We start from the raw sequence: 18,176 nt of genomic DNA, 5'->3' as shown, positions 1-18,176 counted from the left end.
TCAACTCCAATTGGCCATTATCTTACCCTGTTTCTACCTCCTGCTGGACTCTGTTATCAAGGACATATTCCAAATTTATTCTCGAATGTCTGTTCACATCAGTGGGACCATACAGTATTTGTCCTTTAGTTTTTGGCTAGACTCACTCAGCATAATGTTCTCTAGGTCCATCCATGTTATTACATGCTTCATAAGTTTATCCTGTCTTAAAGCTGCATAGTATTCCATCGTATGTATATACCACAGTTTGTTTAGCCACTCTTCTGTTGATGGAGATTTCAGCTGTTTCCATCTCTTTGCAATTGTAAATAACGCTGCTATAAACATTAGTGTGCAAATGTCCGTTTGTGTCCTTGCCCTTAAGTCCTTTGAGTAGATACCTAGCAATGGTATTGCTGGGTCGTATGGCAATTCTATATTCAGCTTTTTGAGGAACCGCCAAACTGCCTTCCACAGTGGTTGCACCATTTGACATTCCCACCAACAGTGGATAAGTGTGCCTCTTTCACCGCATCCTCTCCAGCACTTGTCATTTTCTGTTTTGTTGATAATGGCCATTCTGGTGGGTGTGAGATGATATCTCATTGTGGTTTTGATTTGCATTTCTCTAATGGCCAGGGACATTGAGCATCTCTTCATGTGCCTTTTGGCCATTTGTATTTCCTCTTCTGATAGGTGTCTGTTCAAGTCTTTTTCCCATTTTGTAATTGGGTTGGCTGTCTTTTTGTTGTTGAGATGAACAATCTCTTTATAAATTCTGGATACTAGACCTTTATCTGATATATCATTTCCAAATATTGTCTCCCATTGTGAAGGCTGTCTTTCTACTTTCTTGATGAAGTTCTTTGATGCACAAAAGTGTTTAATTTTGAGGAGCTCCCATTTATTTATTTCCTTCTTCAGTGCTCTTGCTTTAGGTTTAAGGTCCATAAAACCTCCTCCAGTTGTAAGATCCATAAGATATCTCCCAACATTTTCCTCTATCTGTTTTATGGTCTTAGACCTAATGTTTAGATCTTTGATCCATTTTGAGTTAACTTTTGTATAGGGTGTGAGAGATGGGTCTTCTTTCATTCTTTTGCATATGGATATCCAGTTCTCTAGGCACCATTTATTGAAGAGACTGCTCTGTCCCAGGTGAGTTGGCTTGACTGCCTTATCAAAGATAAAATGTCCATAGATGAGAGGGTCTATATCTGAGCACTCTATTCGATTCCATTGGTCGATATATCTATCTTTATGCCAATACCATGCTGTTTTGACCACTGTGGCTTCATAATATGCCTTAAAGTCAGGCAGCGCGAGACCTCCAGCTTCGTTTTTTTTCCTCAAGATGTTTTTAGCAATTCGGGGCACCCTGCCCTTCCAGATAAATTTGCTTATTGGTTTTTCTATTTCTGAAAAATAAGTTGTTGGGATTTTGATTGGTATTGCATTGAAACTGTAAATCAATTTAGGTAGGATTGACATCTTAACTATATTTAGTCTTCCAATCCATGAACACGGTATGCCCTTCCATCTATTTAGGTCTTCTGTGATTTCTTTTAGCAGTTTTTTGTAGTTTTCTTTATATAGGTTTTTTGTCTCTTTAGTTAAATTTATTCCTAGGTATTTTATTCTTTTAGTTGCAATTGTAAATGGGATTCGTTTCTTGATTTCCCCCTCAGCTTGTTCATTACTAGTGTATAGAAATGCTACAGATTTTTGAATGTTGATCTTGTAACCTGCTACTTTGCTGTACTCATTTATTAGCTCTAGTAGTTTTGTTGTGGGTTTTTCCGGGTTTTCGACGTATAGTATCATATCGTCTGCAAACAGTGATAGTTTTACTTCTTCCTTTCCAATTTTGATGCCTTGTATTTCTTTTTCTTGTCTACTTGCTCTGGCTAGAACCTCCAACACAGTGTTGAATAATAGTGGTGATAGTGGACATCCTTGTCTTGTTCCTGATCTTAGGGGGAAAGTTTTCAATTTTTCCCCATTGAGGATGATATTAGCTGTGGGTTTTTCATATATTCCCTCTATCATTTTAAGGAAGTTCCCTTGTATTCCTATCTTTTGAAGTGTTTTCAACAGGAAAGGATGTTGAATCTTGTCAAATGCCTTCTCTGCATCAATTGAGATGATCATGTGATTTTTCTGCTTTGATTTGCTGATATGGTGTATTACATTAATTGATTTTCTTATGTTGAACCATCCTTGCATACCTGGGATGAATCCTACTTGGTCATGATGTATAATTCTTTTAATGTGTTGTTGGATACGATTTGCTAGAATTTTATTGAGGATTTTTGCATCTGTATTCATTAGAGAGATTGGTCTGTAGTTTTCTTTTTTTGTAATATCTTTGCCTGGTTTTGGTATGAGGGTGATGTTGGCTTCATAGAATGAATTAGGCAGTTTTCCCTCCACTTCGATTTTTTTGAAGAGTTTGAGGAGAATTGGTACTAATTCTTTCTGGAACGTTTGGTAGAATTCACATGTGAAGCCATCTGGTCCTGAACTTTCCTTTTTAGGAAGCTTTTGAATGACTAATTCAATTTCTTTACTTGTGATTGGTTTGTTGAGGTCATTTATGTCTTCTTGAGTCAAAGTTGGTTGTTCATGTCTTTCCAGGAACCCGTCCATTTCCTCTAAATTGTTGTATTTATTAGCGTAAAGTTGTTCATAGTATCCTGTTATTACCTCCTTTATTTCTGTGAGTTCAGTAGTTATGTCTCCTCTTCCATTTCTGATCTTATTTATTTGCATCCTCTCTCTTCTTCTTTTTGTCAATCTTGATAGGGGCCCATCAGTCTTATTGATTTTCTCATAGAACCAACTTCTGGTCTTATAGATTTTCTCTACTGTTTTCATATTTTCAATTTCATTTATTTCTGCTCTGATCTTTGTTATTTCTTTCCTTTTGCTTGCTTTGGGATTAGTTTGCTGTTCTTTCTCCAGTTCTTCCAATTGAACAGGTAATTCCTGAATTTTTGCCTTTTCTTCTTTTCTGATATAGGCATTTAGGGCAATAAATTTCCCTCTTAGCATTGCCTTTGCTGCATCCCATAAGTTTTGATATGTTGTGTTTTCATTTTCATTTGCCTCGAGGTATTTACTAATTTCTCTTGCAATTTCTTCTTTGACCCACTTGTTGTTTAAGAGTGTGTTGTTGAGCCTCCAGGTATTTGTGAATTTTCTGGCATTCCGCCTATTATTGATTTCCAACTTCATTCCTTTATGATCCGAGAAAGTGTTGTGTATGATTTCAATCTTTTTAAATTTGTTAAGACTTGCTTTGTGACCCAGCATATGGTCTATCTTTGAGAATGATCCATGAGCACTTGAGAAAAAGGTGTATCCTGCTGTTGTGGGATTTAATGTCCTATAAATGTCTGTTAAGTCTAGCTCCTTTATAGTAATATTCAGATTCTCTATTTCTTTATTGATCCTCTGTCTAGATGTTCTGTCCCTTGATGAGAGTGGGGAATTGAAGTCTCCAACTATTATGGTATTTGTGTCTATTTCCCTTTTCAGTGTTTGCAGTGTATTCCTCACGTATTTTGGGGCATTCTGGTTCGGTGCATAAATATTTATGATTGTTATGTCTTCTTGTTTAATTGTTCCTTTTATTAGTATATAGTGTCCTTCTTTGTCTCTTTTAACTGTTTTACATTTGAAGTCTAACTTGTTGGATATTAGTATAGCCACTCCTGCTCTTTTCTGGTTGTTATTTGCATGAAATATCTTTTCCCAACCTTTCACTTTCAACCTATGTTTATCTTTGGGTCTAAGATGTGTTTCCTGTAGACAGCATATAGAAGGATCCTGTTTTTTAATCCATTCTGCCAATCTATGTCTTTTGATTGGGGAATTCAGTCCATTAACATTTAGTGTTATTACTGTTTGGATAATATTTTCCTGTATCATTTTGCCTTTTGTATTATATATATCATATCTGACTTTCCTTCTTTCTACACTCTTCTCCATACCTCTCTCTTCTGTCTTTTCGGTTCTGACTCTAGTGCTCCCTTTAGTATTTGTTGCAGAGCTGGTCTCTTGGTCACAAATTCTCTCAGTGACTTTTTGTCTGAGAATGTTTTAATTTCTCCCTCATTTTTGAAGGACAATTTTGCTGGATATAGGAGTCTTGGTTGGCAGTTTTTCTCTTTTAGTAATTTAAATATATCATCCCACTGTCTTCTAGCCTCCATGGTTTCTGCTGAGAAATCTACACATAGTCTTATTGGGTTTCCCTTGTATGTGATGAATTGTTTTTCTCTTGCTGCTTTCAAGATCCTCTCTTTCTCTTTGACCTCTGACATTCTAACTAGTAAGTGTCTTGGAGAACGCCTATTTGGATCTAATCTCTTTGGGGTGCGCTGCACTTCTTGGATCTGTAATTTTAGGTCTTTCATAAGAGTTGGGAAATTTTCAGTGAAAATTTCTTCCATTAGTTTTTCTCCTCCTTTTCCCTTCTCTTCTCCTTCTGGGACACCCACAACACGTATATTTGTGCAGTTCATATTGTCCTTGAGTTCCCTGTTACCCTGTTCATATTTTTCCATTCTTTTCCTGATAGTTTCTGTTTGTTTTTGGAATTCAGATGTTCCATCCTCCAAATCACTAATTCTATCTTCTGTCTCTTTGAATCTATCATTGTAGGTATCCATTGTTTTTTCTATCTTTTCTACTTTGTCCTTCACTTCCATAAGTTCTGTGATTTGTTTTTTCAGTTTTTCTATTTCTTCTTTATGTTCAGCCCATGTCTTCTTCATGTCCTCCCTCAATTTATCGATTTCGTTTTTGAAGAGGTTTTCCATTTGTGTTCATATATTTAGCATTAGTTGTCTCAGCTCCTGTATCTCATTTGAACTATTGGTTTGTTCCTTTGACTGGGCCATATTTTCAATTATTTGCGTGTGATCCGTTATCTTCTGTTGGCGTCTGCGAATTTAGACAGATTTCCCTGGGTATTGGATCCAAAAGTTTGGAAGATTTTTCTGTGAAATCTCTGGGTTCTGTTTTTCTTATCCTGCCCAGTAGGTGGCGCTCGTGGCACATGTTTGTCTGCGGGTCCCACCAGTAAAAGGTGCTGTGGGACCTTAAACTTTGGAAAACTCTCGCCGTCCGGGTGGTTCGCTAGCCGAAGCGGCTTGAGCCGGCCCGGGGTCTGAACGCAGGGAGGGTTGCTGGTCGCCGCAGGCCGGGAAAGAGCCCTTCCGAATTTCCTAGTCGGCCCTGGGCGACAAGCGTGGCGGGAGGGCGCCAGCGGCAGCGGCCCGCCCGAGAGAGTGCACGTTCCCCGGGAGTCATGGGTTTGGAAGGGGCCTCCCCCACCCGTCACTGTTCTCCGCGGCCTGGGGATTTCCGATCCAATTCTCTCAGTTGGTCTGGGGGGCTGCGCGTGGTGTGGGCGCCAGCCGCCTTGGTTTCAGGGGACCGCCTCTCCAGTTCTCCCAGCCGGCCTGGAAGGGGGAAGGGAGTAACTCCGGCCGCTTGCCACCTCGCCCGGTGAGGCCCGCGCGCCTCGGCGATCTCACCTGAGCTGCTTCTCTCAGCCAGCCAGCCGTTCCAGGATGGGGTACGCTGTCTTTTTTATCTCTGTTGTGGCTTTGGGCGCTTTCTGTATTGTTTCTACTCCCCTAGTAGCTGTCCTGGAGAAGAAACTAAGATCCGCACGTCTTAGTAAGCCGCCATCTTCCAGGAAGTCCACTTGCTAGGGTTTTATAAGCCGTCTGGTGATTAGATTAAGTGTCACTGAGTTTCATTAATTTCTTCAAAGAGTCCACTTTTGACTTTGTTAATTTGATCACTTGACTGCTTTCTATTTCATTGATTTTTGCTCTTATGTGTATAATTTCCTTTCTTCTACTTTTTTGGAGGTTTAGTTTGCTAGGGTTTTTTTCTCCCTGAATTATTGTAATGGAGTCTTTGATTCCTCAAATGAAGATTTCAACCATTTTTTTTCTTTTTTAATATGTGAATTTAAAGTCATACTTTCCCCTCTAAATATTTCAGCATCAGCAAGTTTTGATATCTTATAATCTCATTATTGCCATTTACCGTATTTTGGTTACCATTCGGGTTTTATCTTTGATCTATGGTTTATTTATAAATATATTACTTAATTTCAAACATTTGATACCTTTCTGGCTATCTTTTTATTATTGTTTTCTGGTTTACCTTACCTAAATTATAAGAATATGTACTATATGATTTCAGTCCTTTGATTTTTTTTTTTACTTTTTTGTTGTATAGTGTAACATATGTACAAAGCTAAGAAATAAAAAAGCAGTAGTTTTCAAAGCACTCTTCAACAAATAGTTACAGGACAGATCCCAGAGTTTGTCACGGGCTACAATACAGTTCTCTCAGATTTTTCCTTGTAGTTACCCCAGAATATAGGAGGGTAGAAGGCTTAAATATTTTTTTTCTCTTCACAATTGACTTTTTTCCTTCTTTTTTTGGTGAAAAATAATATATATACAAAAAAGCTATAAATTTCAATGCACATCAGCATAATTAATTGGAGAACATATTTCAGACTTTGACATGGATTACAATTCCACAATTTTAGGTTTTTATTTCTAGCTGCTCTAAAATACTAGAGACTAAAAGATATCAATTTAATCATTCAGCAGTCATATTCATTTGTTAGATCCTGTCTTCTCTATATACTCCACCATCACCTTTGATTTTTGCATCCCTCTCTTGAGGGGTGTTTGGGCTATGGCCATTTTAATTTTTTTCATATTGGAAGGGTCTGCCACTAATATGGGGTAGGCAGGTAGAACTATCTGATGTTCTGGGGAGGGTGGGCTAGCTTTCAGGACTTACCTGGACCAGGAACCCATGTGGAGGTTGTAGGTTGATGGAAAGTTACTCTAGTAACTTTTCCACAAGTAAGATCCTTGTGGAATCTTATAAATTGCCCTAGGTGTTCTTTAGGATTGGCTGGAATGGTCCTGGATTGGTGTTGTCAGGTTATGATAGGTAGGAAGGTCTGACTAAAGTTTGTGTAAGAGCAACCTCCAGAGTAGCCTCTCGACTTTATTTGAACTCTCTCTGTCACTGATACTTTATTAATTACACTTCTTTTCCCCCTTTTGGTCAGGATGAAATTGTTGATCCCACGGTGCCAGGTCTGGATTCATCCCTGGAAGTCCTCTTTCACGTTGCCAGGGAGACTTTCACCCCTGGATGTCATGTCCCATGTAGGGAGGAGAGCAATGATCTCACTTGCAGAATTGGGCTTAGAGAGAGTGAGGCCACATCTGAGCAACAAAAGAGGTCCTCCAGAAGTAAGTTTTAGGCATGCTATAGGTAGTCTAAGCTTCTCCACTACCTATATAAGTTTCACAAGCCTCAGGATGAAGGGCATGGCCTATTGATTTGGGTGTCCCTAAAATTTGACACAGTATCAGGGGATTCCCTGATGGTAAGGTTTGATATCAGTAGTTCCATATTCTTTCTCCCATCCCACAGGGGACTTTGCCAATACTTTTTGATTAGCTGCTTGATGTACTCTAGGATGTATCCAGGCAATACGATTTTCTATACAGTATTAAAGGACCTCTTTCTTATTCTGGGCTCGCTATGTTTCAGTTATTCAAATGAGCTATACAGATAGGTTGAGTTAGATTATGCCCTACAGAAAATTTCAGTTCCAGACCAAATAAATTTGTTCCCTTGGTTTCAAAGAGTATGTGTGGTTCTAAGACACTGTCTTCCTTACACCTATTTTCCTGAATTACTTTAGCCTCAACCTGTTTGGCTTCATCCTTATCTCTAAATATCAGGTTATATACATAAAACAGCCTCTCAGAATCCAGAAATAATAATCACCACTCTGGGCTTAATGTGTCTGCTCTAAAAGCTTATAATCTAGGCCCCTGTTTTCTTATAAGTATTTTCTAAAGGTGACCATACCATTCTTGTTCTTTTGTTTCTGGCTGAATTTCTTTTGTGATTTGCTTTATGGCTCAGCTTTATTGTTTATTTTGGTAAATATTTAATACGCATTTGGAAAAATGTATATTCTCTAGTTGTGGAGTATTTTCTCTATGCTGATTAGTCAAGGAGATTAATACAGTTATTAAAATTCTATATATTATTACTAAATTTTTAATCTGTTTGTTTTGTTACTGAGAGAGGTGTATAAAATCTTCAGCTATGATTGTAGAAATGTTTGCTTCTTCTTCTGGTTATGTCTAGTTTTACTTCATATATTTTAGAGTCATGCTATTATAATCCATATACATTTAGGATTGTTAGATATTCCTGTTGAGTGGGCCTTTTTATTTTCATGAAATTTTCCACTTTTTTTTTGAAAAAATACTTACTGCCTTTAAACCTGCTTTGTCTGTTATTAGTATAGACATCCAGCTTTCATTTGGATAGTGTTTCCATCATATGTTTTTTCCCATACCTTTCTCTCAAGTTATCTTTCCTTATTTTTCAAGAATATCTCTTATGAATAAACAGCAAGTGATTGGGTCTTTTTTAGTTTTAAAAATTCTGGCATATCAATCTTTGTCTTATAGTTGGAGTATTTAGTCCGTTTATATTTATCATAATTATTGATATCATTAGGTTTTAGTCTACATCTTGCTATGTGTTTTCTAAACCTACATCTTGCTATGTGTTTTCTATTTCTCATATTTCTAGTTTGTTTCCTATATTCCTCCTTTTCTTCATTCTTTTGGATTAATGAATTATTAACTTATTATCCCATTTTATCTCCTCTCTCTTAGCTTTTCGGTTGTATTTTTTTGCACTATTCTTTTAGTGCTTACCCTACAGATTACAACATGCATTCTCCACATACTAAAATCTACTTAAATTAGTGCTTTTACTTTTTTCCAAACAACATATGATCTTTACAATAGTTTTAAACTATTTAACCACTTCTTGCCATTTGTGCTATATTTTTATATTTTTGGTATCATTATTGCTTTAAATTTTTAGCCAACGTTCTTTTATAGTAATCCTTATGCTTTTCACTCTTTCCTCTCATTTCATTTTTCTTTTGGGATCATTTTCCTTCTACCTGAAGATCTCCCTTTAGTTTTTCTCATAGTATATAGTTGGTTTTTCTCATAGTGGTGAACTTCATAAAATCATTTGTTTGAAAACATCTTTATTTTACCTTATTTTCTCCATGTATAGAGTTGTAGGTTTGTTGTTCTTTTTTTAAAAAAAACTTTTTGTTTTAATGTATGATTGCTTCTGATAAGAATTTTGATGCAATTCCTCTTGTTTTCCTGAAATTTTCTTAGCTCCTTTTAACATTTCTTCTTTATTTTTAATTTCAGCATTTTGGCTATGACATGCCTAGGTGTGCTTTCTTTGAATTTATCCTCCTTCAGGTTTACTGAGTTTCTTAAATCTGTTAATTGATGTTTTACATCATTTTTGAAAAAAAATTTTGGCAATTTTTTCGTATAATACTTCTGCCTTATTTTCTCTCTTCTCTCTTCTCTCCTTCTAGGACTCCTGTTACATAAATGTTAGACTATTTTACCGTTCCATGTTTCTTCTGTTCCATTCTGTTCTTTCCATTCTCTTTTTTTCTGTGATTCAGTTTGAGTATTTTCTGTTGACCTCTTTCATAGTTTGTTAATCCTGTCTTCTGGTTTGTCCAAGCTGATGTTAAACCCATCTAATGAATTTTTAATTTCAGATATTAAAGTTTTAAATTCTGTAATGTCCATTTTATTCCTTTTTGAAAAAACAGATTTTGAGAATTTTGAGATCATTTTATTTTCTAGTTCTTACTCCTCATGTATCAAAAAACAGGCATGGATAGGAGAGTAGTCAAAGAGTTAAGAGAACAAAGACACTGAAAGCTATAGAAGCCTCTTGGAAGAGAAAGTTGCAGGAAAAGAGGAATGATTAGTAAACCTGAGGAAGGGTCCTGCAGGGCTCATGCAAACTGAGGAGGCTACTGAGAAGATTTGGGTTAGGTAGATTGTAGAAGGCTTCCTTGGGGGAAAAAAAGCTTATTTAGGAAGGTGTTGAAAGAAGTATGGAACTTGGATGGATGGTGTTACAGTTTACTAAAGCTGTTGGAATGCAATATACTAGAAATGGGGATTTTTTACAATGGGGATTTATTAACTTATAATGTAACAGTTTTTAGGTCATGAAAATGTCCCAATTAAGGCATCAGTAGGATGATACCTGGACTCTGAAGAATGGCTGCTGGCATCTGGGACATCTCTATCACATGGGAAGGCACATGGCTGGCATCTGGTGGTCCTTTACTCCCCAAGTTCCATTGCTTTTGACTTCTCATTGCAGTGGCTTTCTCTCTGAGTATCTCTAGGTCCTCTCAGCATCTCTGGGGCTTTTCTCCCTCTGTAAGTTCTCCAGGGTGTTTCCTTCTGAGCTCTCTGAGCTCTCTCTGTCTTTTATCCTCATAAAGGACTCCAGTAAAGAATTAAGACCCACCTTGAATTGGGTGGGTCACATCTTAATTGAAACAACTTAATCAAAAGGTCCCACCCAACAATAGGTCTGCCCCCACAAGATTGGATTAAAAAAACATAGGCTTTTCTGGGGTACATAATATATTCAACCCAGCACATGAGCTGTTGTTGCCAAGTATATATATATTTTAATGTATTTTGTTCATTGTTTTTTGAGGCTAATATTTGTATCTGTTACCCATTTCATTGCTCTTCATTCCTTTCAGCTTGTCCTAGCTGGTCTTATATGGTTTTCTTGTGTTTGGACACCTTTAGTATTTCAGACAGTATGGGTCTACTGATGACAAATCCTCTCAAGTTTTGTTTTTTCTGAAAATTTCTTTATTTTTCTTTAATTCTTGTAAGGTAATTTGCACTGCATATTGTGTCACTAGGTTGGCAATTTTTTTATTGTTGTTCTTTGGATGTATGTTTCCATAATCATCTGACTTTTATTATTTCTTTTGAGAATTCACCTAATTGTTGTCTAATTGTTGTATGGCTGTTTTTAAGATGTTTTCTTTTTCTATGTTTTTGTTTTAACAGTTTTACTTTAATATGCCTAAGCATGGCCACTATTGAGGGTTACATCATGTCCCCCACAAAAAGCACGTTTGGTCCTAACCTCTGGCTCTGTGGGTGTTAGACCCATTGTAAATAGGATCTTTTGGAGGTGGCCTGCATGAATCAGGTTGGGCTTTCATCTGGATTACAGGAGTCTTTTATAAGCAGAATTAAATTCTGACAGAGAGAGGAAAAGTCACTAGGAGCAGCCAGAACCTGGAAGTCGGTGGAATCCAGGAGAGAAAGGAGAAGACACTGCCCTGTGCATTGCCATGTGACAGAAAAGCCATGCATCAAAGACCTCAGGCAACCTGCCCCAGAACATCACAATCTTTGTCACAGTATTTGGGGGAAAAGTATCGCTTTTCTGACTCTTCTGATTTTGGATTTCTCCTAGCCTCAAAACTGTGAGCCAATAAAATTCCCATTGTTTACACCAATCCATTGTATGGTATTTGTTTTAACAGCTGAGAAACTGAAATAGCCATCATCTGTCAGGGACCTTGTGGGTAAGAGATAATTATCAAAGGATGGTTTACTGTGGTGTTTAGGTAAATTCTAGATAAAACAGCAAGGGATAGTGCAGGCTAGTAACAGCAGAGGGCTTGTCTGGGTTAAGGTTGGGAGCTTTACCACTTCTTACATTAAAAGGTAAGGGAACATTTTTCTAGAATCTGGAAGTAGAGAAGGCAGTGTGGAGAAAGCTGCTTACGGTAACTGTTGCCTTGTTCTAGGGGTACAGGCAGCTTGATGGTGGTCACTAGGCAGCAGGAGACCTTTCTTCTCTTTTTAGTCTTCTATTGCTCCTTATTGGCAACTTGGAAAACTGAGCAAGGTGGAGAATGGATCTAGAGGAGCAAATGCAGTTTGTAGGAGTTCTTAAATCTGTGGCTCAACCATCAACAAATGTTTTCTTTAAAGGAGCAAATAATAAATATTTTAGGCTCTATATTTTTACCTAAAATAGTAAATATTTTAGGCTTTCCTTCCTCCTCCTCCTCTTCCTCTTCTTCTTTTATGGCCTTTAAAAATAGAAAAACTATTCTTACCTCACAGCCCATAAGCAAAATAGGCTACTCACCAAATTTGGCTGAGTCCTGCTGTGGTTTTTTTCTTTCCCCGTCTCATTTTGGAGAAATCTCAGCCGTTCATTACCGTTCATTATCTCTTCATAGCTTTACCTCCATTTTCTGTTTGTCTTCTGTGGACTCATATGTTAAAACTATCCACCCTATCCCCTAGGTGTTTATACCCTGTTCTGTGTTTTTATCCATTTGTCTTTCTGTGGTTGATTTTGGATTTTTTTCTGACTCATCCATTTTCCTAATTCATTCTTTAGCTCTGCCTAATATACTTTTACACACTTCCATTTCATCCTTCATGTTTGCTATTGTATTTTTCAGTTTTAGAATTTCTACTTGGCTTATTAATATAGTTTAAGTTTTCTGCTGAAATTCTTGCTTTTTATCTTGTGATATTAAGGATAATTATTTTAATGTCTATATTTGAAAACTCCTTATCTGGAGTCTCTGTGGGTTTCTTTCTATTCTATTGTTTCTCTTAGTTTTCTTACATGTTTTATCTCTTCATGAGGCTGGTTACTTTTTATTGTATGCTGGACATTCTGTATGAAAAATTATAAAAATATTTTGAGGCCTGGGATAGTGTTATTTTCCTCCAGAGAAAATGTAAATGTACTTCTTACAAGTATCTAACAGTACTAACAACCAGACTCATCTGAATACAGTTTCAGTTTGGAATGTATTTCCAGACTCTTTTTCTGGTTCACTTTAGTCCAGGGTATAGTCATTGTGGTTCCATATAAAAACAGGATTGCCAAGGCCTCCTTTCCTTGGTAGACTCTGGATTTTAATGTCTGTCCCCTAAACCCAAGAAGCTATCAATAGCAGCGCTCTAATCCTCAGCTTCTTAGCTGCCTCCATAGAATTGGCAAATACACCAGGCAAAAAGCTGCTCGAAATGCTGGACTCACTTTTTAGGCTTCCATCAACTCCTGTATTTCGAGCCTACAGTTTTTCACTGCCTTGCTGCTTCGCTGATGCCTTTAAGTTGATTTTAAAAAATATCTTGTCCAGGATTTGTAGTTGTTCTCCTTGGGAATGTTCATCTGAATTTCTTAATCCATTTCCAGAAGCCCCTGATTATTTCTTTGGAAGATTTTTAGAAGTAGAATTATCAAGGCAGTGTGAATGTTAATTTTAAAGGTTCTGATTCAGACTATCAGATTGCTTATCAAAAAGATTGTACACATTTCAAAAATTTGTAGTTTTTTTTTTATATCTTACAGACATGGAGAGTGATTAAAATTGTCAGTTTGGTAGGTCAAAATTGGAATCGCATTGATTTATTAGCACTGTCATTTAGATGTCTAGATTTAAATCTAGCTTCTGCCTCTTACTAGCCTTCTGATATTGAAAAATTATATTTAACTTCTTTGTGCTCAATTGCTCTTCTGAAATATTAGGATAATTGTAAATCCACCTCATAGGGCTAAGTTGAAGATTAAATGAATCAATGTCAACTCATTTAAGTGTTTAAAGAAGTGCCCAATATATCCAAGTCTCTCAGTAAATGTTAGCTTGCTGTTTTCATTATTAATATCTATTTATTAATATCTATTTATACTTATTTGTTCTTAATATTAATTAAATAAATTAATGCTTATTTGTCCTAAGCTATTGTGTCTCTTCTCATGCAGTTATTCCTATTTCCCATATCTGTCTGTCAAATATCAACAAACTATGACTTTTGGCTTAGCTCAGATATTCCTTAACTTGTGATGCTTTTTCTGATTTCCCTGAACCAGGGGTAATGTATTTTTTGATTCAGCACTTGAATATTGTTTATGCTTGGATTATAGATCCATTCTATCATGTACTACAGATCCATAATCCATTACCTACAATTCCAAAATCGAAAAAGCTGTGAAAGTTGGTATTTTTTATAACCCATTTCATGACAGAATCTCCACTGACCTGGACTTATTTTGCAAAACCTGACCTGTTTATATAGATATGTATATTGTAAAGATCACCAGTTCAGGAAACATGTCTTAATCCCAGCTTTTTGATCTTGGAAAGTATGTTAATAAATATTTTTGACATAACAAATTTAGGAGAGGAAGAAGAAGAGAAGAAGGAATAATAATAATATGTGTATTAATTAGGGATTTAATTTGACAAATAGTTACCAAAAACCTGAACAACAGTGGTCTGGAAATAAGAGATTATTTTTTTCTTATGCATTTAGAAATCTAGTAGTAGGCAATTGCTAATATTGATTCAGTAACTTAAGTTTGTCTGGGCTGAGGTTTCTGTGATTCTCTTGCCTTTTCCATGTGGTCTTGTCTCATGAATTTAATAAGTTGCTAGTTTACAGTTCTAAGGCTAAGAAAATGTCCCAATTGAAATAAATCTATAGAAATGTCCAATCTAAGGCATCCAAGGAAGGATACCTTGGTTCAAGAAGGGCAATGATGCTTAGGGTTTCTCTCTCAGCTGGAAAGGCACATGGCGAAGTCTGCTAGCTTTCTCTTCCAGCTTCTTGTTTCATGAAGCTCCCTTGGTGGTGCTTTCCTTCTTCATCTCCAAAAGTAGCCAGACTCTCTACTTTGTGGTCCTGAAGCTTTCTGTCATCCTTCTATGCTCTCTCAGAAACTCCTGAGGCTGCTGACCGGTGGACTCTATGCTTCGTGGTTCTGCAGCATTCTGAAGTTTTCTCCAAAATGTTTCCTCTTAAAGGATTCCAGTAAACTAAGACCAACCTGGACTGGGTGGAGACAGGTCTCCACCTAATCAAGTTTAATACTCCCACTTGACTGAGTCATATCTCCATGGAGATAATTTAATTAAAGTTTCCAACATACAATGCTGAATAGGGATTAGAAGAAACAGCTGTCTTTACAAAATGGGATTAGGATTAAAATATGACTTTTCTAGGGTACATAAATCCTTTCAAACCAGCACACATGGGAATGATGATATATCAAATTCATAGTATTCTTGTGAGGAGTTAAGAGATAAAGTATATAAAATATTGACACTTTATGTTCATTTATATTAAGCACTTATTAGGGCCTCAAAAAATGTTGGTTATTGTCACAGACTCTAATTACCTATCCAATGTCCATTTCCCCTTCTTTCTTCCTAAGGACTTTCTCTTTTGTTGGAAGCAGCACTGTACCCCAACTAAAAATTACACTTTGCACATTCCCTTAACACAAAGGGGTGACAATATGACACAATTCTGTCCAGTGAAGTAAGCAGAAGTCCGCCTGGATAGGTTTCTAAAAAAATTCTTAAAATGGGAACAGGTTCAGCTGGCACATACATTCCCTTTTGCCCTTTGCCATTCTTTCTTCTTTCTACTTGGAACATGAAGTTGATGTGTAGAGCAGGAACAGTGGTCTAAAGATGAACTGACAAAAGTAGTGGAAATTGGGAGTATAGATTTAGTTGCGCTAAAAACAAATTGGCAGATCCATTTTGGGCTATTTGGAAAAGAGAGGTGAATCCTCATTAAAGAAAAGCATAAAGAAAAATAGAGAATGAAGAATGCTTGTAATAGAGGGACTTCTTTGCTCAGTTATGTTTTTATATAACTGGATTTTTTGAAATAAATAAAAATGAAAAGATTCTATTTGAACAGAAAAAGTAATAGCATGGTAACACTTAGAGGGCAGAATGGGGCTTTGTAAATAATGTAATTTTAAATGTCTTTCAGAACCTCTTATTTCTGTTTCAGTCCAGTGAAAGTGTTTAACATAAAAAAAGATGTTTAGTGCTTTCAGAAAAAGGTATGACAAAAACAAACTACCTCACTTCTATATTTATTAAGTGATTATCAATTGAACAGCCCTAGAAGTAGAGCTCTTTGTTGCTTTGGAAATTTTGGAAGAAATATAATGTCTTTAGGTCAAGGCTTTTGAGCCATATCTGCAAGAAAGGTGTAGCCAGAGATTGGCAGGTGGAATTGTCATCTTGTCAGACAGCACTACCTATTCACCATTGTGTAAAAGAGGTTAGTGAAAACCTACTAGACTCATCTCTTATTAGAAATGTGATCCTGGGCATATTAGTTATTCTCTCTCAGTCTTGGTTTCCTCATTTGCATAATTAGGTAGAAACCTGGTGGAAAAGATGGCTGTTGTGAAAGACTGCCCATTCTTGTTGAAGATCATCAGGAGAAGTGTATCTTGGGGCTGGTCCCTCTTAGAGAAGATGCAGCAGTGCCAAAGACTAATATGTTTAACCAGAGGAAAAGTAGTATCAGGAGGTAGGGGTAAAGAGGGATCTAGGCTGAGCAAATATAGGAAAGGTCCAAAGGTTTGAACATGTATGGTGTGTTCAGGGTACGGTGAGCTGCTGTGTGGGTGGCTGGAGCATGGTGTGTAAGAAAGGAAGTGGGAAATGAAGCTTGATGATGGGATGAGGCTAGATTCTGGAGGGCTCTGAATTCAGAGTATCCTTTTGATAGTGTCCATGCAAATTCATCCTAGACTTTGACTCCAGGAGGAGGGCTTGATATGATCTCATCCTACCCAGCAAGGGCAAAGTAAGGGCCTTTGGTAAACCATGCTACATAGCTCCCTTGCCTGTTTTCCCATAATCCATATTGGTATAAACAAAACATAGGTTGTCCAGATATTATTAAGTTCCAGTTAGATTCCATATTATAATGCGCTAGCACTTAAATTCTTTTCATAGTTCTTTTGTATATGAAATATCATTTTTGATTTCCATAATAGTCTTATTATTGTTGTAATAATAGTAGTTACCACTTATTGGGTTCCTAATATATGCTAGGCACTCTGCTAGATTCTTTGTAAACATTTTCACATTTGAATCCTCACAACTGTGCAAGGTAGTTGCTGTTTTACTGCTGAGGTAACCAAGCGTTAGAACAGCTAAGTAGCTTATCCTCAACTCATAGAATCCTGCAGAAATGGAGCCAGGTTTAGAAACCAGGCCTGTCTGTCTGCTGAATCTGTGTTCTTTCCAGCATGCTCTTCTACCTACTCCATCTTACTAATGGAAAGCCTGAAACCATGAGAGGGTACCTTAATCTCTGCCCAGGATTACATTTGGAACTGCAAAATAACAGCTTGATTAGGCTATTGTGAGACTTTTCTTGACTTTTGGCTGCCATGTCTCCCCAGCATTACACCTTGTATAACCACTGATAAATGTCCAGCAGGTCTCTTTGGAATGTTGCAATATTCATTCTTTTGCTCCAAGGACTCACGATTCTCTCTCCCTCAGTAGGTAAGACTAACAGCCCCTGGTATTGGCAGCTAGGTCATTATTCACTCTTCTCATATTTATAATTGAATTCACCCATACTTACTGTGCAATTCTCTCAAAACAGACTAGGTATAAAGGGTGCTTTGACAAGCCTATAACTCCAGTCTGATTTGAGAGTGTTGCTGGAGTTGGTTATAGGTTGGCATTAGCTAAATAGAATATAGTCAATCATGTTTATTAGATATAGTTGAGGGGGAGATGTGCACCCTGAAGTATGAGTGGTAAAGACACATTAAAGATAGATGAGTTCAGTATTTTCTCAGACAGCTGGGTACATGGAAGAGGGCAGTGTGTTCATAATACAACAGTTTTTCTGCTGTGGCACAGAAAGAATAGTAGGGACAGGGAAGAGAAAGCACTTAGGAGTTTAGAAATATTTTGGGCTAGTTACAAAGTATCCCTTTTAAAAATCAAGCAGTAAGACAAGAGAGAGGAAAACAGAAAACTGACTTATCGGTGATTATCAAAGATTTTTCAATCACATTTTTTTACATGCTGAACAATATTTTATTTATGCTGCTAAAAGCCTGACTTTAATGCCTTTTTCTTTGGTAAAAAATGTAAAAAAGGCAAAGTACCAGTTTTTATTGTACATTATGAATTATCATGTTAATACACCATATCAAAGTACTGAAAAACATTGTTTTCATAGCACAGAGACAAACACGCCAGTTAATGGTATATTTTAACATAAGTAAAAAGTTAATCCTTATCAGATTTTAATACCATAATAAACATTATTTAAAAAATGGCTTAAAAGGGCCTTAGAAGTTAATACAGTATATGTTTGAAGGAAGTGTCCACTTTTAATAGTATTAATAAAATGGAAGACATT

General features: G+C 36.8%; 1 protein-coding gene across 12 annotated transcripts in view; it reads left to right on the top strand.

Annotated features, from left to right (window-relative positions):
• Nucleotides 1–18,176, top strand: part of KCNH1 (potassium voltage-gated channel subfamily H member 1) — a 560,131-nt gene that overhangs the window by 181,803 nt on the left and 360,152 nt on the right. The window lies entirely within an intron of this gene.

The sequence above is a fragment of the Tamandua tetradactyla genome, chromosome 4 (genome assembly GCF_023851605.1).
Source record: "Tamandua tetradactyla isolate mTamTet1 chromosome 4, mTamTet1.pri, whole genome shotgun sequence".
Taxonomy (NCBI): Eukaryota; Metazoa; Chordata; class Mammalia; order Pilosa; family Myrmecophagidae; genus Tamandua; species Tamandua tetradactyla.
Note: the sequence above shows the minus strand (reverse complement) of the source record. Positions and strands in the feature narration are given on the sequence as shown.